Here is a 9846-nt window from a genome sequence, read left to right as displayed (position 1 = left end):
CTCCCTCATAGAGTATACTGCAGATCTCCCCACACACAGTAGAGTGCAGACCCCACACACACACAGTATAATGCAGCCCCTTCACACACACACAGAAAAATGCAGACACACACACACACTATAATGCATACACATATATACACATACATACACACAGTATAATGCATACACATATATACACATATACAATACTCACCTCTCCTCCTCGTTCCACGCGCTGCTCCAGGCTCTGCTTCATTCTCATCCGCTCCACTGCTGGCGCAGCATGGTGCATGATGAAGTGATGTAATCGCGTGCCCGCTGAGTCATGCGCAGAGGGCAATGATGGGGGAAGAAGCGTCATGTGACGCTCTCTCCAACATCACTGATTTCAACTGTATCGGCATCTATGATGCTGATAAGTTGAATGTGAGATGCGTGGGGAGGGACGCCACCAGGTCCCTCTTGCTCATGGGCTCCATAGCGGCCATGTGGTGTGCCATTATTAGTGTCATGTCACTGGCTGGGGGCCCCTGGAGGAGCGGGGGCCCAAGACAGTTGCCTGGTCTGCCTGCCCCTAATGCCTCTAACTCTTGGGCAGTTACAAATGTTTAACAAGATTCTTACCGCAGGGGTCGGTGTTGGGGCCTATGCTCTTCAACATATTTATTAGCGATCTGGTAGAAGGTTTACACAGTAAAATATCAATATTTGCAGATGATACAAAACTATGTAAAGCAGTCAATATAAAAGAAGATAGTATTCTGCTACAGATGGATCTGGATAAGTTGGAAACTTGGGCCGAGAGGTGGCAGATGCGGTTTAACAATGATAAATGTAAGGTTATACACATGGGAAGAAGGAATCAATATCACCATTACACACTGAACGGGAAACCACTGGGAAAATCTGACATGGAGAAGGACTTGGGAATCCTAGTTAATGATAAACTTACCTGGAGCAGCCAGTGCCAGGCAGCGGCTGCCAAGGCAAACTGGATCATGAGGTGCATTTAAAGAGGTCTGGATACATATGATGAGAGCATTATACTGCCTCTGTACAAATCCCTGGTTAGACTGCACCTGGAGTACTGTGCACAGTTTTGGGCACCGGTGCTTCGGAAGGATATAATGGAATTAGAGCGAGTCCAAAGGAGGGCAACAAAATTAATAAAGGGGATGGGGAACTACAATACCCAGAGAGATTAGAAAAATTAGGATAATTTAGTCTAGAAAAAAGATGACTATGGGGCGATCTAATAACCGTGCAGAAGTATATAAGGGGACATTACAAATATCTCTCAGAGGATCTGTTTATACCAAGGAAGGTGACGGTCACAAGGGGGCATCTGGAGGAGAGAAGGTTTTTCCACCAACATAGCAGAGGATTCTTTACTGTTAGGGCAGTGAGAATCTGGAATTCCTTGCCTGAGGAGCTGGTGATGGCGAACTCAGTTGAGGGGTTCAAGAGAGGCCTGGATTTCTTCCTGGAGTGTAACAATATTGTATCTTACAGTTATTAGGTTCTTTAGAAGGACATAGATCTGGGGATTTATTCTGACGGAATATACAGTAGGCTGAACTGGATGGACAAATGTCTTTTTTCGACCTTGCTAACTATGTTACTATGTTACTATGTTCAGTTCTCTTTGTTTTATAAGATGTGTTTCAGTGAAGGTTGCTGACAGAAAGTCTAGGTTATAAGAGGAAAATGCTTCATGACACCAAACACCATCTTCTTCCTCACTTGACTCGATTGAAAATGAAATTAGATTTTTTATTTTCTCCACTCATTGTTATAACCTTCTGTGAAGCATCTGGTGGTTTAGAGTGCTCACCACTCATCTAGATAAGTTCCTTGAGGGGTCTAGTATCCAAAATGGGATCATTTGTGGGGGATTTACACTGTTTAGGCGCATCAGGGGATCTCCAAACGTGACATGGTGTCCAGTAATGATTCCAGCAAATTTTGCATTCAAAAAGTCAAATGTAAAACTCTTTCCCTTCCGAGCCCTGCCGTGCATCTATACAGTAGTTTTCCTCCAAAGTATGGGGTATCTGCGTGCTCAGGAAAAATTGCACAGCAAATTTTGGGGTCCACTTTCTCCAGTTACTTATGTGAAAATAAAAAAGATGTGGGTCTAAATTAAAATTTCTGTGAAAAGAAAATATTCATTTTTTTCCTTCCACATTGCTTCAGTTCCTGTGAAGCACCTGAAGGTTAACACATTTCTTGAATTGAGGGTGCAGTTTTTAGAATGGTGTCACTTTTAGGTACTTTCTGTCATATAGACCCCTCAAAGTCACTTCAAAAGTGATGTGGTCCCTAAAAAAATGGTCAACTTTTAACCCTTATAACTTCCTAATAAAAAAATATGTTTAAAAAATTGCACTAATATTAAGTAGACATGTGGGAAATGTTATTTAATAACTATTTTGCGTGACAAATCTCTCTGATTTAAGGACATAAAAATAAAAAGTTTGAAAATTGTTAAATTTTCAACATTTTCACCAAATTTCTGCTTTTCCACAAATAAACACAAATCATATTGAATAAATTTTATCATTATCATAAAGTACAATATGTCACAAAAAAACTTTTTCAGAATCAGTGGGATCTGTTGAAGCGTTCCAGAGTTATTACCACATAAAGTGACAGTGGTCAGAATGGCAACATTTGACCTGAGCATGGAGGTGAAAACAGGCTTGGGGGGTAAAGGGGTAAAACATCATATTCATTTTCAGCACCACAAAATTAGATACATTCAACTGTTTTGTCTCTGAACCAATTTGGCTGTAGAACAGTGATAATCAAAAGAAAAGCCGCACATGCAGGCAGGTAAGAGACCTTACTCCAGTGGCCACAGATCACTGTCGTGGTTGATGGGATATAACTCCATAGACGTAACTTTAGCAGCACTGTGAACTTATTCTAACATACAAAAAGTAATATAATTACAGTGCTTCTTTGACCCATGCACTGGAGCAGGCAAAAAAAGGCAGAACTCATTTCTTTCTACATTTCTGTCCAGTAAAATACACGACGGCGTTTGGCTACAGAGCTGCCCGTGCGAACCCAGCCTCAGGGTCTGTCCATGGAGTTCCAGGCTTGCTCAGTACAGTGCAGTCCAGCCACATTTTTGTGTTCCCTCTATCTGAGGCACTGCCTTTTTTGTCCATAATATTTCGTTTTCTGCATTGCAAGCGGTGGCAGGGATCAACACTGATTATGCAAGAGCTGAACATATATTCATGAGTGAGCCTGAATATGTAAGAGCTGGGGCTGGGCTACCTCTGAGTAAGTGCAGAGGAATGCCTCCCTGACTTTCATTCTTGGGCTGTGTGTAGCTTGTAAAAACAGTTGCAGACTCACAAGTCCGAAGGAAAGACACAGATGCAGGTACCATATGGAGAGTAGGCGGCTTGTGCTGTGCATGGCTCTGTGGGCTGCATGTTGTCATGCATATGTGGATATGAAAAGTGACATGCCTCCACTCATGCTTGTGTGTGGAGGGTACGGCTAGTTACAGTGTATTGTTGCTTTAAGTTTCTATTGTTTGTCAGCTTGATACATTGTATGATAGGAACCTTTAGACTGAAGAATGGTATGATACCATGTTTCAGACTGATTCATGGTGATATGTGGTGTGATACGGTGCTTCAGACTGATAAACGGTACTATACAGTGTTTCAGACTGGTAAAAGGTGCGATAAAGTGTTTCTGACTGATACTTGCTGTAATATAATGTTTTAAACTAATGCATTGTATTATATATTGTTTCAGACTGATACATGGTGTGATACGGTGCTAAAGACTGACACTTGGTGTGACATGGTATTTCAGACTGATGCATTGTAATACATGGTATTTCAGACTGATACATGGTACGTGATATAGTGTTTCAGTCTGATTCATGGTATGATATGGTGTTTTAGTCTGATGCATGGTATGGTACAGTGTTTCAAACTGAACACATGATATAATGTAGTGTCTCAGACTGATACATTGTATGATACAGTGTTTCAAACTGACACATGATATGATACAGTGTTTCAGACTGATAATGGTATGTGATATGGTGATTCAGACTGATAATGGTATGTGATACGGTGATACAGACTGATAATGGTATGTGATACGGTGATTCAGACTGATGCATCGTATAGCACAGCTTTTCAGATTGATGCATTGTGTGGTATGGTGTTTCAGAGTAATGCATTGGGTGATACGGTGTTTCAGACTAATGCACGGTATGATATAGTGTTTCAGACTGATACATTGTATGATATGGTGATTCCGACTGATACATGGTGTAGCACAGTGTTTCAGACTGATACATGATGTAGCACAGTGTTTCAGACTGATACATGGTGTAGCACAGTGTTTCAGACTGATGCATTGTGTGATACAGCATTTCAGACGAATGCATCGTGTGATACGGCGTTTCAAACTGATGCATTGTGTGATAGTGTTTCAGACTAATGCATGGTATGATATGGTGATTCCGACTGATACATTGTATGATATGGTGATTCAGACTGATACATGGTGTAGTACAGTGTTTCAGACTAATGCATTGTGTGATACAGTGTTTCAGACTGATGCATAGTATGAAATAGCATAGCTTAGGGGGAGAGGCGGGCACTTTATGTGCCAGAAGGGGACAGCAATAAGACAAAATATTAGGATATAGGTCTCAGACAGCACCCTTAATCTTTAACTCTGAATGGAGTGTATACAGGTCGTGTGGGTGAGAACCCGGGTGTGTCTGGGAGCCTGTCACAGTTTCTGCTTGGCATCTAATACTTATTGCTCAATTCTTGGCTCTTCTTCCTATTTCCCTTGAGGATTCCTTTGTACTTTGGAACATTTTATCAGGCACAGATCACGACACAGGGAGACAAGGCCGGCCCTGAACACTCACACATGGAGCCATGCCAGACTTACTGCTCAAACATTTATACAATTAAAACCACAAGCCCCACACATGATCGTGTGTCCATACTAATTGGGTACAACTAAAGGGTTAATTGGGCAAATCATGAGTCTGTGTACAGCGGAAGGGTCTGTTCCCCTGGTGAACATACCATGTCCTGTCCCTTTAATTGCAGAGATCTGATCACTGCTGAGAAACAGATTTTTTCCAGATGTTTGCTTTTCCTCTTGTGCCTGAGATATCATGTAATCCTTGTAGTCATTTATGTTTTGCTGTACACATTTTAAAGGGATGGGATCTATTAAAAGACCATTTCCCATGGCAATAAAAAGTTCTATAGCTCAGTGTGGGAAATCTCAGGGCAATGACTGGGTTGGTCACTCGTCTTACCGAGAGACCTGAATGACAATCTTCCTAGTGGGGTTGGGTGTGCCATTGACGTTCATACCAGACTTCAGACTGACAATGATGAGGGCTTTAATGACAGCGATATTGGTCGTCACACCACTAACCGAGAGACAAATATAGCTAAGATTCAGGTGTATAATAGAAAGAACGCCGCAAGGCAAGAATTTAGATTTCTGGGTATTTTTTGGCTGTACTGAGGCCTCATGCTCATAGTCATGTCCAAGAAGTTGCCCAGCGGCACATGTAGTCATTGTAGCTCTGTATTATTGAGCCCTAGGCACTTCGTGCGCCGTAGAGTAGCAAGGCACTTCCATACGTCTTAAAGTCCGCACTTTGGTAATTGTGATGCAAAACAGGTGTTTAGAACTGTGTGACTTATGCTTGTATAAGGCTGAGTATCTGATGCCAAAGGACACAAAAGTCATGACTGCCTTCTCTGCCCATAATGTCATAAACAAGAAGAGACAAACAGATTTGATTTCTGTATTAAAATTGTACAATATATAAATAAAAGGAGGAATTATCTCATAACATTCCGATAATAAAGCAGATTCCCAATATTTTTACAGTGAAGTTTAGAATATGAAATCAGTGATTGATTTAATTTCATGGCATCTGCCCGGTTATGCAATAGTTTGTTCCCTCATCGTTGGTCAGGTGTATTTCCCTCATGGTCGGTCAGGTGTGTTTCCCTTGACATCGGTCAGGTGTGTTTCCCTTGACATCGGTCAGGTGTGTTTCCCTTTACATCGGTCAGGTGTGTTTCCCTTGACATCGGTCAGGTGTGTTTCCCTTTACATCGGTCAGGTGTGTTTCCCTTGACATCGGTCAGGTGTGTTTCCCTTGTAATATCAAAAAATACTAGGCCTAGATAGCTGGCACTTCCAATTATTAATTCATCCTACAATTAAATGTGGAAGTAAACACCAAATTGAAATAATATATGTTTCCCTCGCCGTCGGTCAGGTGTGTTCCCCTCGTCGTCGGTCAGGTGTATTTCCCTCGTCGTTGGCCAGGTGTGTTTCCTTCATACTCGGTCAGGTGTGTTTTCCTTATTGTCAGTTGTTTTTCCCTCATTGTCAGTCAGGTGTGCTTCCCTCATCGTCCGCCCGGAGTGTTTCCCTCGTCGCCGGTCAGTTGTGTTTTCCCTTGTCGTCGTTCAGGTGTGTTTCCCTCATCGTTGGTCACATGTGTTTCCCTCATCATTGGTCACGTGTGTTTCCCTCGTCGTCAGTCAGTGTCTCTGAGAAAGAGAGCAATCTATGGAAGTGCATGTTTGCACAGGGATCACCCACACCCAGGATCTGTCTGCAACTTGGAAGCTTGCTCAAGCCCGTACTGCAGTCTGGATTATTTGTTCACAGTGGTGAATATACTGCAAAGTTATTTCTATTATGTATGTATGTATGTGTATATACACTGGATGAAATTTTTTTTATAAATTATGAAGAAAAACAACTTGTTGCCGTTTTCTGCTTTTGATGTTCTATTCGAAAGACATGTACGAAAGAACAGAAAAAAGACTAGACTAATAATGGCGTGCACATCCACATAGTAAAATATAAGAAAAAACCTTTATTGCACCTCAAGACATATCAACATTTAAAAACATGTAAAATACGTATAACATGACCAATAAACAATCACCCCCAAAGAACTAGGCCAATTAGGCATAGAATGAAACAAATGAAATAATCAAGGAGAAAGGCTGTAAGATGGAGCCATGTGAGCATGGAATCCTAATAAAGGATAAGAGGGGGTGAGGTAAGGGCCCCACACGTATCGCTGCAGCAGCAGCTTCGTCAGGGGAAGACTTCCATGCTCACATGACTCCATCTTACAGCCTTTCTCCTCAGTTGGTAATGTGGTTTTACGCACTCACATCCCACAGGCTATTGTAGCCTTCTGTTGATCTTTATTCCACCAGGAGTGACCATCCATCAGGTTATATGTTTACCTTTCCCCAGTGTTGCTGCACATTCCATTATTGGACTTTCCTTATCCTTTCCTCTTTCCAACTATGATGTTTCATATCGTGGGAATTTATTCCCATACCTTTTAGGATAACACACCAGTGATCTGGGGGTTGGGATGGATCATTATATGTTTTCCCAATGCGGCACACTTGTGAAAGCAATCGTGTGCATATATCCTATGTAAGGTGTATTCTATTCACTATACATGATTTTGCGGTCACATTATTTTTGGGATGTTGTATGGCTTGCCACTAATATTTGCGTGTACTTACTGACTAGACCAATATAATGGTGTACATGGGCCATTATTGAGCTTTTTATAAATATAACATTGATTATTTCATTTGTTTCACTTTATGCCAAATTGGCCTAGTTCTTTGGGGGTGATGGTTTATTGGTCATGTTGTATGTATTTTACATGTTTTTAAATGTTGTTTTGTCTTGAGGTGCAATAAAGGTTTTTTCTTATATCTTACTATGTGGATGTGCACACCATTATTAGTCTAGTCTTTTTTCTCTTCTTTTGCACATATCCAGTACAGACTAGGTGATGCACCCCATTTTAGCAATTTATATAATTATATATTTGTGATAGCAGTGCACCCCTTATTCCTCTTGTAACTATTCCAAAGACATACTGATAGGGGATTTAGATCATGAGCCCCATCGGGGACAGCAATGATAATGTGTGCAAACTAAAGTGCTGCGGAATATGTTAGCGCTATATAAAAATAAAGATTATTATTATTATAAATAAAGGCCAGTTTCCACTCCTAACAGAGGTTGTCGGTGATAAATGTTGCTTTTTCTTAGGGATACAGCCCAAATTTGAAGCAGCATGAATCAGAGCCTGGCTGCACGACTGGAATCAGGAATATTTTTCTCTCACATACTCTGGGTGTTTCAGAGAAAATATACTTTTAGGCTATGTGCACACATTGCGGATTCCATTGCGGATTTTTCCACGCAGATTTTGCAGAATCGCGCTGCGTTTTACCTTGCGGATTTACTGCAGATTTTGTGCGGTTTTTATGCGGATTTCACCTGCGTTTTTACACCTGCGGATTCCAATTATGGAGCAGGTGTAAAACGCTGCGGAATCCGCACAAAGAATTGACATGCTGCGGAAAATTAACCGCAGCGTTTCCGCGTGGAATTTTCGCAGCATTTGCACTGCAGATTTGGTTTTCCATATGTTTACATGGTACTGTACACCGCATGGAAAACTGCTGCGGATCCGCAGCCAAATCCGAAACGTGTGCACATACCCTAAAGATCCAGCCGGGACCATAGCTGGAGAAGAGTCTAGTCTTTTACCATCTCCAATCTGCCGTCTTAAGTGATTGACATGTCTTTCCCATAGCGAGAGACTCACCTAGAGCAGTGTAAGGAAAATATAGCTGAGGGAAGTGACGGACTAGTTTTGTTTCTACCTGTGTTTCCCACATGGATGTTTAATAGGCACTTGCAATGCAAAAAAAATACTATTAACCTGCAGACATTGGGCTCTGCAGCGCATCACTGCAGAGGTGGCTGTCAGCGCCAGGGTGTGGTTGCATCTGCCGCTCACTATGTGTTGAGCAGATATCACAGACGCGTCATCTATGACTGAAAGCTGGAGGCTGCCGGGAGGAATAAAGTTAATTTCCTTCCAGTACCCAGGCTTTCAGTGCGGCAGGCTTTATTATCTGTTTCCGCCACTGGTTGCAGAAGGCCACTGCAGCCAATCACTTGCTTCAGCAGCTCGTACAGTATACATAGTGTTTGTTATTTTTATCAGTTGCACACTTAGGTGCTTTCACACTGCATTCAGGCATCCATTCAGTGGCTTACGTCCAAACACCCCGGAAAACGGGATTTAGACGAATGCGAAGACGGGGTGATCAACTATAATGGTGCCATCAGAGCGAATGTGCACTCTGTCGTACATCATTTTCGGGCATGTACGGCTACTGGACATGGACACCCAGACCCGGTCTACTACGTCTGAGTGTCCGCCTCCCGTATGACAGAGAGCGCGTTTACTCTGTCAGCATCATTATATGCTATGGCCCCGTCCGCACATATGCCCAAATCCCGTTTAGCAGTGTGGTTCGGTCATAAGCCCTGATGGGACCAACTAACAGGTGCCAGAACGCAATGTGAAAGCATCCTTATGGAAAAAAAATATCCTGGACATACAAACCCTTTAATTCACATAGACTAGGATGGAGAGAACGGTGTAAATATCTGTCCCAACGATTCTCAGGCTTACTACTTACCGCAGGGGATCGTTTCAAGCTTGTGTACGGACAGGTGAACTATTCTATAAATGTTGCTAAGTTTTAGAATTTGACCCAGTTATAGCTACTGCTTTACACCTGGCAGTATGAAATATGCTAATTATAACCAACAGTAACCTGTTAAATTTTCCGCCACTCTAGCTGTCCCCATCATTTCTAAATTAATTGTAGTAATATATCAGCTATATTTCCATACACCCTGCAGTCAACCACTGGCCTCAGTGGTCTCTTGACGCACAACCAAGAATGAGCGCAGTGATTGGCT

At 42.0% G+C, this 9846-nt stretch overlaps 1 protein-coding gene across 1 annotated transcript in view; it reads left to right on the top strand.

Moving 5' to 3' along the window:
• Positions 1-3267: 3267 nt before the first annotated feature.
• TNKS1BP1 (tankyrase 1 binding protein 1) overlaps positions 3268-9846 on the top strand; it is an 85756-nt gene continuing 79177 nt past the window's right edge. The window contains exon 1 of the mRNA XM_077251171.1: positions 3268-3378. The gene's annotated coding sequence lies outside the window, so the exon portion shown is untranslated. The remainder of the gene's footprint in view (positions 3379-9846) is intronic.

This window comes from Ranitomeya variabilis, chromosome 4 (assembly GCF_051348905.1).
Source record: "Ranitomeya variabilis isolate aRanVar5 chromosome 4, aRanVar5.hap1, whole genome shotgun sequence".
Classification (NCBI taxonomy): Eukaryota; Metazoa; Chordata; class Amphibia; order Anura; family Dendrobatidae; genus Ranitomeya; species Ranitomeya variabilis.
The sequence above is the reverse complement of the archived record's forward strand: the minus strand, read 5'-3'. Positions and strand labels throughout refer to the sequence as shown.